At 47.1% G+C, this 22,418-nt stretch overlaps 2 non-coding genes across 2 annotated transcripts; one reads left to right on the top strand and one right to left on the bottom strand.

Moving 5' to 3' along the window:
- Nucleotides 1–399: 399 nt before the first annotated feature.
- Nucleotides 400–481, bottom strand: trnaa-ugc (transfer RNA alanine (anticodon UGC)). Its single transcript has one exon. It is a non-coding gene; the product is annotated as a tRNA-Ala (tRNA).
- Nucleotides 482–1,169: 688 nt separating this feature from the next.
- Nucleotides 1,170–1,241, top strand: trnak-cuu (transfer RNA lysine (anticodon CUU)). The gene has a single exon. It is a non-coding gene; the product is annotated as a tRNA-Lys (tRNA).
- Nucleotides 1,242–22,418: the final 21,177 nt, after the last annotated feature.

The following is a 22,418-nucleotide window of genomic DNA, read 5'->3' as shown; positions in this document are numbered from 1 at the left end:
GGGGCTGAGTTTCACTGTGTATCCAATCAGTCCCCGGAGAAGCACAAAAACAGTGAGGGAGGGAGAGGGAAAGAAACAACGAAACAGATAGAGAGACAAAATATGTTCCATTTCTACCACGATCTTTTTACACAGAAATCCGTTCACCTGAATGAAAGCAAACCACGTTTCCATTCGCTGCCGTTGCTGCTTCTCCTTCCAAACGTTGCAGGAAACCTTATTATTTATTGATTGTTGTTTTGAGTGCGAGCTTCTTTCTGTTTCGTTCAGTTTCCAAAAAGAATGTTAAATATCTGACTGAACTCGATATAGGTTCATACCATTCATTCACAAACATCCCGGTTCAGTCTCGAGTCAGCGGCTTGCGCGGGGAGGTCAGCAAACATTTCGAATCACAGTCGCTGCGAGCAGGGCTCGGACCCGCGCGGGTAAACCCCATTGCATTGCAAGTCCAACGCCTTAACCACTCGGCCATCGCAGCTGTGTCTAGTGTGTCATTTATTAGTGATTTGGTCGATAGAATACATTCTAAAACCAGCCTGGAATCAGTCCAGGAAGTTATCGCATTCAAACGATCAACAGAGCTTTGGGGTTTATGTGAGGAGGGGTTGAATCTTCGTGGCAAATGACCATTGGATTTGGAGAGAAGCCTTGAGAGACTCGAAATTTTCAGCTCCCTAAATGCACAATTCCACTGATTAAATAGTTTGTGTAACAGCATCAGTTACATTGGAAACATATTAGAAATTCTGGAAGAAAATTAAAATGATGAAATCTAGAAATTACAGCACAGAAGGAGACCTGTGCAGGCCGAACGGTCACATGATGACCTGGTGACGCAACTAAAATGGTCACGTGTCGGGATTCCGGCGGTTCTCCCCGGATCGCGGTCAGAGCACAAGCCAGGTGGAGCTGCTCAATTATTAAGTCAGTGATTTTTTATTACATGTCCTTGGTCGCCAGTCATTGAGAGACCAGCATTTCTACATGGTGTCAGGAGTGGGCAGTATGGCAGAAGGACTTCACCGCATCAACATGCTTGTATCACAGAATCGTAGAATCTCCAGCTCAGAAGGAGGCCATTCGGCCCCACGAGTCAGCACTGAGCCTCCGAATGAGCACCGCAGCAATTCTCTTCAAGAAGAGGTTTACCAGCTAGCGTACCAGCAGCCCGGCTAGCTCAGTCGTCGAGCATGGGACTCTTAATCCTAGGGTCGTGGGTTCGAGCCCCACGTTGGGCGCTTTCTTGTTATTATCTGAATATATTGATGCTGAATGAACTGTCTTCATAACAGGAACCTTGACTGGGAATCCAGAGGTCTAAACTAATCTTTCGTGACAAATTTTAATAAATATGGAATTAAAATTTCGTCTCAGTAACGGCGCAGAAAGGTTCTGCTTCAGACGGAATCTTATTTCCACAACTGGGAACACATTACACAACAGGGAATAATTTGACACAACGACAGTGAAGATCTGTTCCACGACAGAGAGAACAGTTACATAACAGAGAGCTCAGTTACACAGCAGGATATACATTTACAAACAGGGCCTCTCTGTGTGCAGCAGAAGATGTGCAGGTTAGGTGGATTGGCCATGACAAATTGCACTTAGTGTCCAAAATTGCTCTTAGTGTTGGGTGAGGTTACTGGGTTATGGGGACAGGGTGGAGGTGTTGACCTTGGGTAGGGTGCTCTTTCCAAGAGCCGGTGCAGACTCGATGGGCCGAATGGCCTCCTTCTGCACTGTAAATTCTATATTAAAAATCTATGATAAAATCTAAGACACATTTTCCCAAATAACCAGTTTCTCTATCTCGGCACCTTTTCTGAGTTGTCATTGTGTGTGTGTCCTGGTAGTCTCTTCTTGATTTTTTTTGTGTGTCTTTCTCTGTCTGTTACAGCAGTGCTGATGTTATGTATTAATCTCACTTTTCCCAAACCGTAATTGTGATTGATAGATACAGAAAGATTTCCACACTGACATTCAGTACCAATGTCTGATAGAGACTGAAACCCACCCTCATATACAGTACCAGACATTGACTCATAATGAAGGAATCTTGCTCTCACAAACTGTCCCAGAGACTGAGGTGCAGAGTGTTCCCTCCACTCGCGAACACTACCTGTGATTTACAGATACAGAACAAATCTCAGTCAGGTGAGTAGCAGAGTTTGATGGGTACGACATGTATTCCACAATTACCTTCTCTGCGCCAGATAATCAGATGCAGACGACATGCGGCGTCTGTGTTGGTTTAACAAGGGTTTTACCCAAGAACAGGAACACATTTACACAATATCAGGGTATAAGAGGTAGGAGCAGAAGTATGCCATTCAGCCCATCGAATATGCTCCGTATTTCAATGAGATCATGCTTGATCTGATATATGGCGTGTTATGACCTCATACGGTGGCACGTTGTCACAGTGGTTACCTCACAGAGCCAGTGATCCGGGTTCAATTCCAGCCTTTGGTCACTGACTGTGTGGAGTTTGCACTTTCTCTCCGTGTATGTGTGGGTTTCCTCCGGGTGCTGTGATTTCCTCGCACAGTCCAAATGTGTGCGGGTTAGGTGGACTGTCCATGCTAAATTGACTCTTAGTGTTCAGAAAGTTGGGTGGTGTTACAGGTATGTGGTGGGGACACAGGGGCTGTTTCAGAATATCGTTGCAGAGTCGATTGGCAGAATGGCCTCCTTTTACATTTTAATGATTTCATGATAATCCCCATGTCCACTTTCCCGGCTTTTTATCTCTAGATTTCATGATGAACCTTTAAAACCAACATTCCAACCAAGCCTCAGGTAGCGGTAACTCCTCAATGGTCGTTAATTTCCCGGCTGTCAATCATTTGGTCATCTGAGGGAAGTCACATCCTGGAAATGTCATACATTGATCCAGTTCTAAAGTAAATTACGTCGCTCTAGTCCCTGATGACCAGAGGCCCTTTGAGGGTAAGATCTGACTGGTGGTGATTTAACCTGAGGATCACCATACCTCAGGCGAGGAGCAATAATAATAATACTAATAATCTCTTATTGTCACAAGTAGGCTTCAATGAAGTTACTGTGAAAAGCCCTGTAGCCATGTAAAATGGCTAACTCCCGATTAGAATTGCCAAACCCCGATTTAGAATGGCGAACGGAAGCTACATAGAATTTACAGTGCAGAAGGAGGCCATTCGGCCCATCGTGTCTGCACCGGCTCTTGGAAAGAGCGCCCTACCCAAGGTCAACACCTCCACCCTATCCCCATAACCCAGTAAACCCCACCCAACACTAAGGGCAATTTTGGACACTAAGGGCAATTTACCATGGCCAATCCACCTAACCTGCACATCTTTGGACTGTGGGAGGAAAACGGAGCACCCGGAGGAAACCCACACACACACGGGGAGGATGTGCAGGCTCCGCACAGACAGAGACCCAAGTCGGAATCGAACCTGGGACCCTGGCACTGTAAAGCAATTGTGCTATCCACAATGCTACCGTGCTGCCCTAATGGGGTCCTAACGATGGCAAATCAGCCAACAGGACTCAGACAGACATCTGCAGGTAAAACAGTGTATTCGTCTCTGGGGAAGCCAGACCGAATCGATACCTGCAGCGATGAACATAACAACACCCCAGCCATCTGCATATTAATCAGCAATCCCCGGGAACAATTGATACAAAATAGACACACAAAGCCAACCCAGACCTTTCGGCGCCAGCAGGAGCTGACACAAAGAGAGGTAAACGACCACCCCCCGATCAAGGAATCGCTCCAGTATTGGAGAATATCGAACCAAGTGATTGGGACCAAGTCCAATCACTTGGAACCAGGAACAAGGCCCGCCCGAGAGGCGGGAAGCCCCTGGGGACTATAAGAATAGGGGCCAAGTTCAAATCGACCCTTCTTCTCCTCCCCGCACCCTTCAAGACCCTTCTGCAAGAGAACGTATGTTTTACTCCAACGATCGCTACCAGATAGACACTCCTGACTATCGACCTGTACCAGCTTTTGAATCCCGCAGGCTCAGAACCCATTCGAAAGGCCATTTGTTTCCCTGACCTGGTGGGCCATTTCCAAAGTTAAGTATTGGCCTGTTAGTTATAGGAAGTAGCTTAGAAGTAGAATTAATGTATAAGTATTAATTGCTGTATATAATAAATGAGCGTTGATTTAACTCTTACTAAGCGGTGTGTTGGATTATTAATCATTACTCGGACTTGAACCACATGGTGGTATCAGAAAGATACCTGGCGACTCAAGAGCGAAGGTGACAGAATAAGTGCAATTAAACTAAGGATAAAACGAGCATCATGTTGGCGACATCCTGATGGGAACCGATCTAGAAGTGGAAAACCACTCCGGGAGAACCCCAGAAATTTGAATTAGAAACCCAATTGGAAACAGAAAACCACAAGCGTTCAAGCAGTTCTGATCAATAGTCATAATTCGGAAGTGTGTGTATGCATGCGTAACGAACAGGGCTATAAGGTAAAACTGATAGATTTTTGTTGCGTCAAAACTGTCGGAAGTCTGTATTTTCGGAAAATAGCGAAAGCCGTACCCGCATCTACAACACCGCCTTAGCCACCAGTCCCCAATTTAAACAAAGCAGTCGGATAGGAGAGATGGCCATGCAGGCAATGCAGCGCCTCATGAACCCTGAGGAATTTGCGGTTGCAGCGACCAGCAGCAGTAGAGTGGGACAGTTTCCCATTTGGGAGGAGGAAATCCGGAAATTTCTCAAAGGCAAAGGATGGCCCCTGTGGAATGATTTCTGCGGTAACGACGAATCAGGTCCCGGAAGTATAGGGCATACTTGGTGGGAGAACGTGAGCGAGATACACAAAAAGAGCTTGGGAAGCCCTGTGTCCTGTTTGGCACAATTGCAAGGCACAGAGGAGGTCGTCAGGACGCGCCACAAAGAAGTTGAGGGCATACATCGGATGAGTAAAGTCGATGTAAGCGAAGTTGAGAAAGAGAATTTAGAGTTAAGGAGGAAATTGGCAGCAAAGGATGAAATAGTGGCTGACGCCAAACGGGGTCACCAGTCTTGTCTGGCGCATTTAAGCAGTTTCCAGTCACAGTATGAAAAGGCCTAGCACGACACGCAACGTGCATTCCTGGTAAGAGAAGAGACAGAGAAACAGGTAGAGACGCTACAGAAACAGTGTAGTGATCTCAACGCAGCCTCAAGAGCACTCCACGCTGCCACCACAGAACAAAGACAGAGCACCATAAATCATGCAAAGTGCTGGAAGCAGATTGCAGAGCTGCAATCACTGCTTTCTGTTCAGAAAGGATTTCAGGAAACCTTTGGGGAAAAATTAGACCAGGAAGACCGCCCTGATTGGGAAGAGTTACAAGGAACAGCGCAGAGATATGTTCAGGGAACATGTGCGCAGGGGAAAGCCCCAAAGGAGAAAGGCAGCCCAACCCCCCCTCCCCCCCCCCCCCCCCCCCCCCCCCCCACACACACACACACACACAGCAGGTTGTTCAGGCTCCAATGAACCCTGTAACCACCCTCCGCACAGCCACACCAGACGATGCGGAATATCTATATTCCACGCCCTTAACAGTGACCCAATTACGGGACGCATGCGAGAAGATCACACCGTTCCTCCCCAGCTCAGGCCCCCACCATTTCTTTGCCACAGTTAGACATCAGGCGAACATGTACGGCCTGGATGAGAGAGAGCATGTAAAGCTCATGGTTTTAAGTTTAGATCCATCGGTAGCAGCAGCCCTTCCTGACCCACAGAACATAGGAGGAGGCACCCTTGCAGAAATGCATACCGCGATCCTGGATGTGATCGGGTATAACCGGGGTGACCCCGTAGATGGCCTAAATAAATGTAGGCAGAAGAAATCTGAGCACCCCATAGCATTCGCTGGACGCCTGTGGATTCACTTCGCAGCAGTCTTCGGAGATGTAGACTGTGCCCATTTGTCCCCAGACAACATGGCCAAATGGACCCGCACCCTTATCTCCCATGTCAGAGATGCAGGACAGGAAGCCTGTACTAGTTATGATCCCTCAGAGGAGGCCCATAACGAGAAGTGGGTAGTTAAAAGATTGTCTCGCGTTTGGGAGCAATCCGTTCAGAGTAAACCCACAGTTAAAAACACAGAAGAAAAGCAGGCCACCGCAGACATGCAGGCAGTAAAAGCATCACAACCCCGCCTGGGTAAATGAGGGAAAGAACAGTCCCCCACCCAAGTCACTAGAGTGTTACAACTGCGGACATTTGGGACATTTCGCGAAAGAGTGCAATGCCCCTAAAAAGCCACAGAGAGCCCAACAAACAGGCACTCTGATTAAGAAAAAGACAGAGCCCATCCATAGCGTTAGCGCCCTTTCGGATCAGATGGACTTGACCGGAACGGACTGACTGTGTACGGGCTCCCCCAGTTGGGTCTGTGACACCCTTTGGGAGCAGGACAGGACGACCCGTAGTCGCAGCGAAAATTCGGGGACAGCCTATCGAATTTCTTTGGGACACAGGAGGGTCCCGCACCACCATAAATTCCTCCACCTTATTTCAAAAAGACACGTGGCCCACTACAGCCACTATCACCCTCAGCGGCTTTACAGGCCACTCACAGCAGGGACAGATCACAGCCCCTGTACCCATTCAAATCGGAACCATCACCACCAAACACCCCGTAGTTTTAGTAGACCTGCCCCACACAGCAGAACACATTCTGGGAATTGACTTCATGAATTCCCACCACCTTTCATTCGATCCAGTCAACCAGTGTGTCTGGAAGATGGCAAAATCCGCTAGAGCCCCCGCCACGCTCAACGTAGGCGAATATATGAACAAAATTAGCGCAGTAGGCGAATTTTGGTTCAACCCGACCACACTTAGTACGGACAAGCAGGTTAGGACAGTCCTGCAAAAGGACAGGGCAGCATTCGCGACCCACAAGCACGACTGTGGACGGATGACTGGCTCCGTACAAGTGACAGGACCTGACCCTAAATCCCCAAAACAGTACGGATTTCCCCTAGAGGCAGAGGGAGAAATCTCAAAAGTAATAGAGAGCTTATTAGAGTAGGGCGTACTTAGATCAGTAGCCTCCACTAATAAAGCCCCGATTTGGCCAGTGAGAAAGCCCGATGGATCATGGCGACTGACCATCGATTACCGGGAGCTCAACAAAGTCACCCCCGCAGCAGCCCCCACCGTAGCAACAAGTCCCGAGACCATGCTCAAGCAAGGACTCAATTCCCGCTCCTTCACGGTTTTGGACATCAGTAATGGATTCTGGTCCATTCCATTGGCAAAGGCGTGCCAGTACAAATTTGCCTTCACCTTTAAAGCACAGCAGTACACGTGGACATGTCTGCCACAAGGATTCCACAACTCCCCCTCCATTTTCCACCGACAGCTGGCAAATGGATTAGCAAAATTTTCTCGCCCGGAATGTCTGGTACAGTATGTAGACGATCTACTACTGCAGACAGACACTAAGATAGAGCACATTGAGCTTCTGTCCGAACTCCTGGAATTGTTACATTCAATTGGTTGTAAAGTCAACCCCAAAAGGGCCCAGATTTTGGAAGAAAAAGTGGTATATATGGGAACAATTATCACGCACAGTAAACGCGAGATCGAGCATAAAATAATTGACTTGATCGCTAAATTTCCCCTTCCCCAGAATGTTTCAGCCCTCCGGTCGTTTTTAGGACTGGTCGGCTACTGCCGAAACCACATTGACGGTTTCGCCAGCAAGGCAGCGCCCCTCTCAGACCTCCTAAAGAAGGGAGCCCCCTGGGAATGGCTTCTGCAGCATACGGATGCTGTGGAATCGTTAAAACAGACACTCATAGACGCCCCCGCACTACAAGTTCCTAACCCGCTTTCCCCTTACGCCATAGAGGTAGCGACCACGGACTGCACCCTTTCAGCCATGCTCCTCCAGGAACGGCACGACCAGCTAAGGCCCATAGCTTATGCCTCCAGACTTTTAGATGCTGTGGAGCAGGGATTTTCGGCCTGTGAGAGGCATCTGCTCGCAGTTTTCTGGGCAGCCCAGTACTTTTCATACATTACCAGACTGAACCGCATCACAATTCTGATCGAACACACCCCCACCCAACTTTTACTGGACGGACGAATCAAGGACGGTACAGTAAGCCAAATAAGAGCAGCCAGATGGACCCTTCTCTTGCAGGGACGGGACATCACAGTAAAAAGGACAAAGACACACACCTACTTAGCCAATAATTTACAGTACCCCTTTACAGTACCCCGGAACCCCCCATGAATGTGAGATTATCTCTCCACACCACATTATCCTTTATCGCTAACCCCCCCCCCCCCCCAGAAAGATAGGAAATTCATCTCAGAGCCCCTGCACACGGACACGTGTGAGCTCATGAAGATTTATGTGGATGGATCATCCACAGTCTTAGATGGGAAGCGCATAACAGGTTGCGGGATCTATGTCGAGGACGCGCAGGGACGCGCCCTTGAGGAAATAGCGTTGAAACTACCCGGACACTTAGGCGCGTAGGCAGCAGAGCTTGCGGCCATTGCATACATAGTTGAGCACCCAAATTCCTTCCCCAGCCCAGCAGACATATACTCGGACAGCCTCTATGTATGTAACAGCCTCACGGAACTCCTGCCCCTGTGGGAAGCAAGAGGATTTGTTTCCGCAGATGGGAAACCCCTCCCCTCAGCCCCATTACTCCGCCATATTTTAGAAAAATCCCAGAACAGGACTTTTGGGATCATAAAAGTCCGCAGCCACCATCGTTCCTCCCCCCCCTGGAAATGTAAAAGCCGACGCACTGGCTAAGGCAGGTTCCAGACATGGGTATTTTTGGAAACCCCCCGAAAGCGTGCCAGTGAGTGCAGTTCAGGTCACACAGACTAGAATAGAGGATCTAGTAGAGGCCCAGAAGCAGAGATTGTAAAAGGAAAGTATCCCGTCTTCTACGAGAGGTTTAGAAATACACTGACCACGCATGACGGTGTGGTGTTAAAGGACACCCTTTATGTGGTTCCTGAACAGGACAGGAACCAATTGATTTGTTTGTTCCATGACGGTCATGGACATCAGGGAATCGATCCCACTACAGCCCATCTCAAACAGCTTTGTTGGTGGCCAGATTTGAAGGAAGATGTAAGCCATTACAAAGAAAATTGTCTTATCTGTGTGCAGAATAACCCCGACAGCTATGCCAAAAAGGCCCAACTCAGCCACACCCGACCAGTTAATGGCCCCTGGACTAACCTCCAGATTGATTTTATAGGTCCATTGCCCCCTTGCAGGAATGACTATAAATATTTACTTGTGGTCATAGGCACATGTACAAAATGGATGGGAGCATTTCCAACCCGCACAAACACTGGAAAAACCACAGCCGAGATCCGAACCCACCACATCTTTACAAGATGGGGTCTCCCCCGCAGTCTTGGATCGGACCAAGGTTCTCATTTTACGGGACGTGTCATGCAGAACGTCCTCACGATATTTGGCATCACCCAAAAATTCCACATTGCACACCACCCTCAGTCGAGTGGTATCGTGGAGCGCATGAATCGGACACTAAAAACCACCCTCAGAAAAATGGTCCAGCAGAACAACACCAAAGAACAAACAAAGAAAAAGAAATGTACAGCACAGGAACAGGCCCTTCGGCCCTCCAAGCCCGTGCCGTCCATGCTGCCCGACTAAACTACAATCTTCTACACTTCCTGGGTCCGTATCCCTCTATTCCCATCCTATTCATGTATTTGTCAAGATGCACCTTAAATGTCACTATCGTCCCTGCTTCCACCACCTCCTCCGGCAGCGAGTTCCAGGCACACACTACCCTCTGCGTACAAAACTTGCCTCGTACATCTACTCTAAACCTTGCCCCTCTCACCTTAAACCTATGCCCCCTAGTAATTGACCCCTCTATCCCGGGGGAAAGCCTCTGACTATCCAATGACTTGCCAATTCTTATACTCAATGCCCCGGCCAATGAAGGCAAGCATGCCGTATGCCTTCTTGACTACCTTCTCCACCTGTGTTGCCCCTTTCAATGACCTGTGGACCTGTACTCCTAGATCTCTTTGACTTTCAATACTCTTGAGGGTTCTACCATTCACTGTATATTCCCCACCTGTATTAGACCTTCCAAAATGCATTACCTCACATTTGTCCGGATTAAACTCCATCTGCCATCTCTCCGCCCAAGTCTCCAAACAATCTAAATCCTGCTGTATCCTCTGACAGTCCTCATCGCTATCCGCAATTCCACCAACCTTTGTGTCATCTGCAAACTTACTAATCAGACCAGTTACATTTTCCTCCAAATCATTTATATATACTACAAAGAGCAAAGGTCCCAGCACTGATCCCTGTGGAACACCACTGGTCACAGCCCTCCAATTAGAAAAGCATCCTTCCATTGCTACTCTCTGCCTTCTATGACCTAGCCAGTTCTGTATCCACCTTGCCAGCTCACCCCTGATCCCGTGTGACTTCACCTGTTGTACTAGTCTACCATGAGGGACCTTGTCAAAGGCCTTACTGAAGTCCAGATACACAACATCCACTGCCCTACCTGCATCAATCTTCTTAGTGACCTCCTCGAAAAACTCTATCAAGTTAGTGAGACACGACCTCCCCTTCACAAAACCATGCTGCCTCTCACTAATACGTCCACTTGCTTCCAAATGGGAGTATATCCTGTCTCGAAGAATTCTCTGCAGTAATTTCCCTACCACTGAAATAAGGCTCACCGGCCTGTAGTTCCCTGGATTATCCTTGCTACCCTTCTTAAATAGAGGAGCAACATTGGCTATTCTCCAGTCGTCCGGAACATTACCTGAAGATAGTGAGGATCCAAAGATTTCTGTCAAGGCCTCTCAGCAATTTCCTCTCCAGCCTCCTTCAGTATTCTGGGGTAGATCCAATCAGGCCCTGGGGACTTATCTACCTTACTATTTTTTAAGACACCCAACACCTCGTCTTTTTGGATCTCAATGTGACCCAGGCTATCTACACACCCTTCTCCAGACTCAACATCTACCAATTTCTTCTCTTTGGTGAATATTGATGCAAAGTATTCATTTAATACCTCGCCCACTTCCTCTGGCTCCGCACATAGATTCCCTTGCCTATCCTTCAGTGGGCCAACCCTTTCCCTGGCTACCCTCTTGCTTTTTATGTACGTGTAAAAAGCCTTGGGATTTTCCTTAACCCTATTTGCCAATGACTTTTCGTGACCCCTTCTAGCCCTCCTGATTCCTTGCTTACGTTCCTTCCTACTTTCCTTATATTCCACGCAGGCTTCGTCTGTTCCCAGCCTTTTAGCCCTGACAAATGCCTCCTTTTTCTTTTTGACGAGGCCTACAATATCTCTCGTTATCCAAGGTTCCCGAAAATTGCCGTATTTATCCTTCTTCTTCACAGGAACATGCCGGTCCTGAATTCCTTTCAACTGACATTTGAAAGCCTCCCACATGTCAGATGTTGATTTACCATCAAACATCCGCCCCCAATCTAGGTTCTTCAGTTTCCATCTAATATTGTTATCATTTGCCTTCCCCCAATTTAACACATTCACCCTAGGACCACTCTTTTCCTTGTCCACCAGCACATTTAAACTTACATTTAAACAGTGTGGTCACTGTTCCCGAAATGCTCCCCTACTGAATCTTCTACCACTTGGCCGGGCTCATTCCCTAATACCAGGTCCAGTACAGTCCCTTCCCTAGTTGGACTGCCTACATATTGTTTTAAGAAGCCCTCCTGGATGCTTCTTCTAAACTCTGCCCTGTCAAATCACGTAGCACTAAATGAGTGCCAGTCAATATTGGGGAAGTTGAAGTCTCCCATCACAACAACCCTGTTTTTTTTACTCGTGTCCAAAATCTGTCTACCTATCTGCTCCTCTATCTCCCGCTGGTTGTTGGGAGGCCTGTAGTAAATCCCCAAAATTGTGACTGCACCCTTCTTATTGCTGATCTCTGCCCATATAGCCTCGCTGCCCTCTGAGGTGTCCTCCCATAGTACAGCTGTGATATTCTCCCTAACCAGTAGCGCAACTCCGCAACCCCTTTTACATCCCCCTCTATCCCGCCTGAAACATCTAAATCTTAGAACGTTTAGCTGCCAATCATGTCCTTCCCTCAACCAGGTCTCTGTAATGGCAACAACTTCATAGTTCCAAGTACTAATCCAAGCTCTAAGTTCATCTACCTTACCCGTAATACAGATTGCATTAAAACATGTGCACTTCAGGCCACCAGACCCGCTGTTTTCAGCAACATCTTCCTGTCTGCTCTTCCTCAGAGCCATACTGGCCCTATTCCCTAGTTCTCCCGCAATGCTTTCACCTTCTGACCTATTGCTCCGGTACCCACCCCCCTGCCATACTAGTTTAAACCCTCCCGTGTAACATGAGCAAACTTCGCGGCCAGGATATTTATGCCTCTCCAGTTTAGATGCAACCCGTCCTTCTTATACAGGTCACACCTGCCCCAGTGGTCCAGATAATGGAAATCCTCCCACCTACACCAGCTGGCTAGCCACGTGTTGAGACATTCTGGATCCTGGCACCAGGGAAGCAAACTACCATCCTGGAGTCTCTTTCACCTCTACAGAATCGACTATCTGTGCCCCTGACTATAGAGTCCCTATGACTATTGCTCTTCTGCGCTTTGACCCTCCCTGGTTAACATCAGAGCCAGCCGTGGTGCCACTGCACTGGATGCTGCTGTTTTCACCTGATAGGCTATCCCCCCGACAGTGTCCAAAGAGGTAAACCTGTTCGAGTGGAGGACAACCACAGGGGATTCCTGAGCTGACTGCCTGCCCCTTCTGGTGGTCACCCATTTCTCTCCCTGCACCTTGGGTGTGACCACATTTATATAACTGCTATCTATGACGCTTTCCGCCACCTGCATGCTCCTAAGTGCATCCACCTGCTGCTCCAACCAAACAATGCGTTCTGTGAGGAGCTCTAGTTGGGTGCACATTCTGCAGATGAAGCCATCCGGGACGTTGGAAGCCTCCCGGACCTGCCACATCTCACAGTCAGAGCACTGAACCCCTCTAATTGATATTGCGTCAAATAATTATTAAATTAAATTAAATTTAAACATTTTTTTAAAAAAAGGTTACTGTTAACTATATGTTTCCTGGAATTAGATTTCTACTATAAATGTGAAAGGTAAATACAGTACTCTCCGATCTCTGGCTTAGATACCCCTCTAAATCATAATTAAGTAATTATGTAATTAAGTAATTATGTTTAATTAGTTTATCAATGCTTAATTTTTAAATTTAGTGTAGATTCCCAACCAGCCAATCAGGTCACACGTTTACTGTGATGTCACTTCAGTTTTCCCCTCCCTGCCCCACACAATTTGAAAAGGTAATAAAAAGAAAAATAAATAACAATCACTTACCTTCCCAGGTCCTCAGATACTCTCTAATTCTCTCCCTGTAGATTAAAGGTTACAGGCCAGAAGACAGAGATAGAACAAAACAGGAGGGAAAAACACCTTCTCCCGCTCTGCACCGAATAACCTCACTGCACCAAGTTACCAAGTTCCAATTCCCCATCTGGGTATGTCTCACTCACGCAGGATGTGTCTCCTTGACCTGAGCAAAGCTTACTGAGTGCGCTTTCTGTCTGTCTTTTATACAGATGTCAGCTAACCAGGGTGACTCACACTCCTTCAACTTCAAAGAGAAGAATACAATGTGCACCTTTGTGCCACTAAACAGGCCTCAGGTGACTGACAGATGACTGCCTCTCAGCAAGTAGGATGGGGGCAGCTTCAGCAAGTCATATGCTAAGCTAAACATTGCACCTTTAACTGAGAAACAGCAGAATTTGACTTACCACTTACCTTTCCTGATGTCCTCACTGCACAAAATTACGAAGTTCCAATTCCCACTCTGGATGTGTTTCACTCACGAAGGATGTGTCTCCTTGACCTATGCAAAGTCAGATGTGCATTTCCTATTTTTCAACTTCAGCCAGAGTCCGGTATCTGAGTGCCATACTTCTCCAAGCCGCTGGGGGTTAAGGATCTTCTCATTGATACATTGATCAGTTTGCTGCAAACAACAAAGTCCGAACTGCCGCCGACCTGTTCCTCACACGAAGGTATTGAGAGTCTAAAATCTGAGCGGCGTGAAGGATCCAATTAGACAGTTGCATCCTGGCGACTGGAATCTCTCCCAACAGCTGCTTCTACTGTTGCTTTCACAGACAAGTAGCCAAAGAACCCCTGTAGTGTCCAAACAGGAGGAAGTCCATCCAGTAAAGGCTGCAGAAGAAGATTCTGGGAGAGGTCAACTGAGTTACCTCGACAATCCAACCAGCCAAACTATTCACAGCAAGAGAAGAGGAAATTTACCCGGAGTCCAGGGATCATTATTAATTTATCAACCAGAGTCACTGAGCATATTATCCAGTCATTAAATGGGCTTTTGCCAGTGGGGTTTTACTGTGCCAATTTAAGCAGGAATCCCACGTCCTGAGGACACCGATTCCCCATTGAATGGGAGATATTGGATGTTTTGTCGTTGAACATTTTGCTGGAGAAATGTCACCTTGTGGAGGAAAAGTTAATGTTAGAAGTGGGATTCGAACGCGGGTCTCCAGAGAAGACTGCGTCCGCGACCTTAACGCAGCGCCTTCGACCGTTCGGCCATCCTGACGCGCTCTGTCAAAACGCATGCTCCGTGCTCAAACCGATTTAAATTCTATCTTCATCGTCATTTCCTTTCAAACAAGATATGCTTTTCCTATTTTTGAACCCCAGCCAGAGTCCTGCATCTGAGTGCGATTCTTCTCCAAGCCGCTGGGGGCGAAGGAACTTCTCATTGCTGCATTGATCAGTTTGCACCAATGAACAAAGTCCGAACTGCCGCCTACCTGTTCCTCACACGAAGGTATTGAGAGTCTAAGATCTGAGCGGCGTGAAGGATCCACTTAGACAGTTCCATCCTTGCGACTGGAATCTCTCTCCACAGCTGGTTCTCGTGCTGCTTTCACAGACAAGTCGTCAAAGAACCCCTTCAGTGTCCACATAGGAGGAAGTTTATCCATTAAAGACGGCAGAAGAGGATTCAGGGAGAGGTCAACTAAGTCACCTCAACAATCCACCAAGACAGGTTCTTTACAACAAGAGAAGATGAATCTTACCCGGCGTCCTGGAATCAATATTAATTCCTCAACCAGACTTCTTGCGCAGTTCATCCAGTCATGAACTGGGCTTCTGCTGTGGGTCTTGCTGTGCGGGTTTAAGCAAGAATCTCATGCCCTGAGGCCACCAATTCCCCATTGAACCAGAAGTATTGGGCCTTCCTGGGGTTGAACGTTTTGCTGGAGAAACGTAACCTGGTGGAAGAAGAGGCAATGCCAGAAGTGGGATTCGAACACACGTTTCCAGAGAAGACTGCGACCACGTCGCAGCGCATTCGACCGCTCGGCCATCCTAACGCTTTGTGACAATATGTGCGCTCCGTGCACAAATCGATTAAAATTCTATCTTCATCGAAATTTCGTTTCAAACTTGATGTGCTTTTCCTATTTTTGAATCCCTGCCAGAGTCCTGTATCTGAGTGCCATTCTTCTCCAAGCCGCTGGTTTAACGAGCATCTCATTGCTGCATTGATCAGTTTGCTACAATCAACAGAGAGAGATTCCAGTCGTCAGGATGCAACTGTCGAATTGGATACTTCACGCCGCTCAGATCTTAGATTCTCAATACCTTCGTGTGAGGAAAAGGTAAGCGTCAGTTTGGTCTTTGTTGATTGGAGCAAACAAATTAATGCAGCAATGAGAAGCTCCTTAAACCCCAAGTGCTTGGAGAAGGATGGCACTCAGACACAGGACTCTGGCTGGGTTACAGAATTAGGAAAAGCACATCAAGTTTGAAAAGAAATGCAAACCAAGGTAGAATTTCAATCGATTTGTGCACGGGGCATATCTTCTGCCAGATCGCGGCGGGATGGCCGAGTGGCCGAAGGCGCTACGTTCAGATCAGAGTCTCCTATGGAGGCGTGGCTCCGAATCCCACTTCTGACATTAACTTTTCCTCCACGAGGTTACGTTTCTTCAGCAAAACGTTCAACTCCAGGAAGATGCAATACCACCGATTCAATGGGGAATTGGTGGCCTCAGACCTCCAGATTAAACCTCCTTAAATTGGCACAGCAAAACCCCACAGGCAATAGCCCAGTTAATGACTGGATAGATAATCTGCTCAGTGACTCTGGTTAAGGAATTAATAATGATCCCAGGACCCCGGGTAGATTTCGTCTTCTCTTGTTGTAAATAGTCTGGCTGGTTGAATTGTCGTGTTGACTCAGTTGACTTCTCCCAGAATCCTCTTCTGCCGCCTTTATTGGATGAACTTTCTCCTGTTTGCGCACTCGAGGGGTTATTCGGCTACTTGTCTGTGAATGTGCACCTGAAGCAGCTGTGGAGAGAGATTCCAGTCGCCAGGATGCAACTGTCTTATTGGAACCTTCACGTCGCTCAGAACTTAGTCTCTCAATACCTTCGTGTGATGAACAGGTATGCGGGAATTCGGTCTTTGTTGATTGGAGCAAACTGATCAATGCAGCAATGAGAAGCTCCTGAAACCCCAGCGGCTTGGAGAAGGATAGCACTCAGATACAGGACTCTGGCTGCGGTTCAAAAATAGGAAAATCACATCAAGTTTGAAAAGAAATGACGATGAATATGGAATTTAAATCGATTTTTGCACGGAGCATATCTTTGCCGCAACGCGTCAGGATGGTGGAGCAGTCGAAGTCGCTGCGTTAAAATCGCAGTCTCCTTTGTTGGCGTGGGTTCGAATCCCACTTCTGGCATTAACCTTTCCTCCACGAGGTTACGTTTCTCCAGCAAAATGTTCAACCGAAGGAAGATCCAATACCTCCCATTCAATGGGGAAGCGGTGGCCTCAGGACATGAGATTCCTACATAAATTCGCATAGCAAGGCCCCACAGGCAGAAGCCCAGTTCATGACTGGATGACCTGCTCAGTGAGTCTGGTTGAGGAATTAATATTGATCTCACGACTCCGTGTAAAATTCATCTTCTCATGATGGTTTCCGCTGCGGCACTCTGCTAGTGGATGCATCTCTCCGGGTCGTACTTGAGGCAAAGTTTGAAGAAATCAGTCACAAGTTGATCAATGTTCCCAGAGAGATGAATCTGCCGCCCCGAATTTCCTTCTATAAAGCTGATTCCAGTCAGTCCGCACTTCCCATCAGAAAAACGTCACAAAAGAAATCACATCACCTTCACAGAACAACCATTCAGCACGAAAGTAAAGTATCTGAACGATGCTGACCAGAATCAGTGAGCTCAAACGTGTACTCTTGTTGAAAGAAAAAAATGAGGCAGTGAATAGTTGTGTGGCTACCGCAGGGCAGTCATGTCGTTGCTCCTGGTTTAAGGAGCAGAGTGCCGCAGCGGAAGCGTGCTGGGCCATTAGCCCGAGGTCGAGGAATCGAGGCGCTTCTCTGTAATTTACATTCTCCCTAACACCAAAAGTAAACATAACGCACGTTCCTGTTTGCTGTGCACCAAATACCTGTCAGAATGTTTCTTGCAGTCTCATCCCGACATTAGTCCCAAGAATGAAGCAGACAGCATGACACATTACAACATTGTAAAGCTCACACATAGGGAACCACAGAGAAAATGCTTTAAAGTCTCAGCAGGTCTGACAGCATCTGTCGCGAACGAAAAGAGCAAACGTTTCGAGTGCAGGTGACCCTTTGTCAAACCGGAAACGTTATCCAGCAGTACCCCACAGAGGGGCAATATAGATATATAACGATATCCAGTAATAACTCACAGGGGGCCAATAAGGAAATAAATCCAATTGGAGAGTTGCATCCTGGCGACTGCAATCTCGCTCCACAACTGCTTCCGGTGCAGCTTTCACAGACAAGTAGCCGAAGAACCCCCTCAGTGTCCAAACAGGAGAACGTTCATCCAGTAGAGGCGGCAGAAGAGTGTTCTGGGAGAAGACAACTTAGTCACCTCGACTGTACTGTGGCTAGCTGAAGAACAGGTGTCAAAGAGCGGATCAGACTGAAAGCAAAACATTTATACGAATAAAGAAAAAGGCAGATGTGCTGCTGGGTGACAGCGACTTGTTCGCTTTTGGTGTGCGTGAGAAAATAAATAGCAGAGGATGGTGTAGATCCATCGACATCTGTGTTATGGCCCCAGCACGATTCCGCTGCGCCACTCTGCTCGTGGTTGACGTTCTCAGGGGTCGGACTTGAGGCAAAGTTTGAAGAAATCAGTAACAGGTTGATCAATGTTCCCAGAGAGGTGAAACTGCCGCCCCGAACTTCCTTCCATGAAGGTGATTCCAGTCACTCCCCACGTTCCCATCAGAACAACGTCACAGAAGAAATCACATCACCTTCACAGAACAACCATTCAGAACGAAAGTAAAATATCTGAACTATGCTGACCAAAAGCAGTTGAGTCGGGTTCGATTCCCAGCCATCGCAGTAATAGTTGTATCGCATGTTTTTGCGCGACATCGTGAGTTTCAAACTGAGGAAGACTGGCCAACAGTTTCTCACTCAGAATTTATGCGCAATTATCTAATTGAGGTGTATCAGATGCCAAAAGGTCAGGATAGAGTTGACACGGAGCTAATGCTTGCTCTGGTGGGGCATTCTGAAACGCGAGGTCATGATCTAAGAATAAGAGATTGCAAATATAAAAAAGATTTGACGAAAAAACACTTCTCCCAAGGGGTTATGATTCTGTGGAATTCCCTACCCCAGGTGCGCTGAATGCAGGGAGAGTGAATGAATTCAAGGAGGAGTTAGATAGATTTTTATTGGTAAGGAGTTGAAGGGTTATGGAGAACGCGCAGGTGGAGATGGGGCCAGGATGGGATCAGCCAAGATCACATGGAAGGTGTTAGGCTCAGGAGACGAAATTGCCTACTCCAGCTCCGAGGTCATGTGTTCTCGGTAGGAGGTGCTCTGGCTGATATCGCAATCGATGTCTTAGTCTGTAACATTGTCGGAAGCAGATGAGGAACATATTAGCCATGATAGAATGGCTGGGCAGACACTTTGGGTCCAACGGCTTGATTCTGTTCCTATATCTAATGTACTTATCTTTTGCGCGAATTCGTGCGTTTCCAACTGAGGGAAAGAAACAGTTTCCAACTCAGAATCTATGCGCAATGAGGGCAGCGAGTGAAATAATCAACTTTCTCACCTTTTTATAATGTGGTTACAATATGGACAGCGTTCGATTATTCACCACCCCCAAGCCCTTAAACAAAAGCTAGAAATCACAGACGTCTTAATTTATTTTGCACATATGAACTGATGGAAATTATCTGCCTCTTTCCATTCAACCCGGTGTTCAAGGTGGGAAATGCAGCGATGGTGGTATAGTGTTGAGCATGGTTGCCTTCCAAGCAGTTGACCCGGGTTCGATTACCAGCCAGCGCAGTAATAGTTGAATCGGATGTTTTTGCGAGACATCGTGGGTTTCAACTGAGGATGACTGGCCAACAGTTTCTCACTCAGAATTTAACAATTATCTAATTGAGGTGTATAAGATGACAACAAGTATCGAAAAAGTGGACGTGGAGCTATTTCCTTCCTCGTGTGGGGCATTCTAAAACGCGAGGTCATAAGAGATTGCAAATTTAAAAAAGATTTGAGGACAAACTACTTCTCCCAAAGGGTTGTGCTTCTGTGGAATTCGCTACCCAGAGTGCGGTGGATGCAGCGAGAGTGAGTAAATTTAAGGAGGAGTTAGAGAGATTTTTATTGGTAAGATGTTCAAGGGTTATGGAGAAGGGGCAGCACGGTGGAGTTGAGGCTAAGATTACATGGAAGGTGTTAGACTCAGGAGGCTAAATTGCCTACTCCCACTCCGAGGTCATGTATTCTTGGGAGAAGGTGTTCTGGCTGATATCATAATCGATCTCTTGGTCTGTAACATTCTAAGTAGCAACTGAGGAACTGTTCAGCCATGATGGAATGGCGGGCAGATTCGATGGGTCGACTGGCTTAATTTTGCTTCTATACCTGATGAACTTATCTTTTTGGCGCGACTTCATGCCTTTCAAACTGAGGGAAAGAAATAGTTTCCAACACAGAATTTATGCGCTATTAGGGCGGGGAGTGAATAAAGTCAATTCCTCGTCATTTTCTAATGTGGTTTCACTATGGAAAGTGTTCGAGTATTCACCACCTCCAGCCCTTAAACAAAACTAAAAATCACAGCATTTTTACTTCACCCTCATCAAGTGGACCAAAGAGAGACGCAACAAACACGTTACGTACCCACGAGCGCAGAGCACAAAGGGTTATTGTGCATCCCCTTAACCACGTGGTACAACGCCGTCACTTCATGGAACTTTAATATTTGATCTTCTCACAGACAAGGAACCGAGGCACCCCTCCAGTGCACAAACAGAAGGAATTCCATCTGGGAGAGGTGGCAGAACTTAATTACAGGAGAGGTCAACACGGAAACCTCGACTATACTGTGTTTGGCCGAAGAAGAACTTGTGTCAACGGGCGGTTAAGCCCCAACACGTCTGCCTCCGTTCCTCCCTCCACTAACCCAACTCGAAGCAATCTGGCCTGAAAACCTGGAATAGATTGTCACATCAGTGATTGCAGGTCCATCTTGGAAAAAGGAACCACACTTCCGAGAAACAGTGGATGAAAGTTCGACGAGGATGGGATTCGAACCCGCACGCGCAGAGCGCAATAAATCAGCAGTCAATTGCCTTAACCACTCGGCCACCACGTACTCATACGCCGATACGTCTAAATGCGGTTCGCATCAAGTGTCAGTTGAAAGGAATTCAGGACCGGCATGTTCCTGTGAGGAAGAACGATAAATACCGCAATTTTCGGGAACTTGGATAACGAGAGATATTGTGGGCCTCGTCAAAAAGAAAAAGGAGGCATCTGTCAGGGCTAAAAGGCTGGGAACAGACGAAGCCTGTGTGGAATATAAGGAAAGTAGGAAGGAACTTAAGCAAGGAGTCAGGAGGGCTAGAAGGGGTCACGAAAAGGCATTGGCAAATAGGGTTAAGGAAAATCCCAAGGCTTTTTACACGTACATAAATAGCAAGAGGGTAGCCAGGGAAAGGGTTGGCCCACTGAAGGATAGGCAAGGGAATCTATGTGTGGAGCCAGAGGAAATTGGCAAGGTACTAAACGAATACTTTGCATCAGTATTCACCAAAGAGAAGAAATTGGTAGATGTTGAGTCTGGAGAAGGGTGCGTAGATAGCCTGGGTCACATTGAGATCGAAAAAGACGAGGTGTTGGTTGTCTTAAAAAATATTAAGGTAGATAAGTCCCCAGGGCCTGATGGGATCTACCCCAGAATACTGAAGGAGGCTGGAGAGGAAATTGCTGAGGCCTTAACAGAAATCTTTGGATCCTCACTGTCTTCAGGGGATGTCCCGGAGGACTGGAGAATAGCCAATGTTGTTCCTCTGTTTAAGAAGGGTAGCAAGGATAATCCAGGGATCTACAGGCTGGTGAGCCTTACTTCAGTGGTAGGGAAATTACTGGAGAGAATTCTTCGAGACAGGATATACTCCCATTTGGAAGCAAATGGACGTATTAGTGAGAGGCAGCATGGTTTTGTGAAGGGGAGGTCGTGTCTCACTAACTTGATAGAGTTTTTCGAGGAGGTCACTAAGATGATTGATGCAGGTAGGGCAGTGGATGTTGTCTATATGGACTTCAGTAAGGCCTTTGACAAGGTCCCTCATGGTAGACTAGTACAAAAGGTGAAGTCACACGGGATCAGGGGTGAGCTGGCAAGGTGGATAAAGAACTGGCTAGGTCATAGAAGGCAGAGAGTAGTAATGGCAGGATGTTTTTCCAATTGGAGGGCTGTGACCAGTGGTGTTCCACTGGGATCAGTGCTGGGACCTTTGCTGTTTGTATTATATATAAATGATTTGGAGGAAAATGTAACTGGTCTGATTAGTAAGTTTGCAGACGACACAAAGGTTGGTGGAATTGTGGATAGCGATGAGGACTGTCAGAGGATACAGCAGGATTTAGATTGTTTGGAGACTTGGGCGGAGAGATGGCCGATGGAGTTTAATCCGGACAAATGTGAGGTAATGCATTTTGGAAGGTCTAATGCAGGTAGGGAATATATAGTGAATGGTAGAACCCTCAAGAGTATTGAAAGTCAAAGAGATCTAGGAGTACAGGTCCACAGGTCACTAAAAGGGGCAACACAGGTGGAGAAGGTAGTCAAGAAGGCATATGGCATGCTTGCCTTCATTGGCCGGGGCATTGAGTATAAGAATTGGCAAGTCATGTTGCAGCTGTATAGAACCTTAGTTAGGCCACACTTGGAGTATCGTGTTCAATTTTGGTTGCCACACTACCAGAAGGATGTGGA

The sequence above is a fragment of the Scyliorhinus torazame genome, chromosome 24, assembly GCF_047496885.1.
Source record: "Scyliorhinus torazame isolate Kashiwa2021f chromosome 24, sScyTor2.1, whole genome shotgun sequence".
NCBI lineage: Eukaryota > Metazoa > Chordata > Chondrichthyes > Carcharhiniformes > Scyliorhinidae > Scyliorhinus > Scyliorhinus torazame.
The sequence above is the reverse complement of the archived record's forward strand: the minus strand, read 5'-3'. Positions and strand labels throughout refer to the sequence as shown.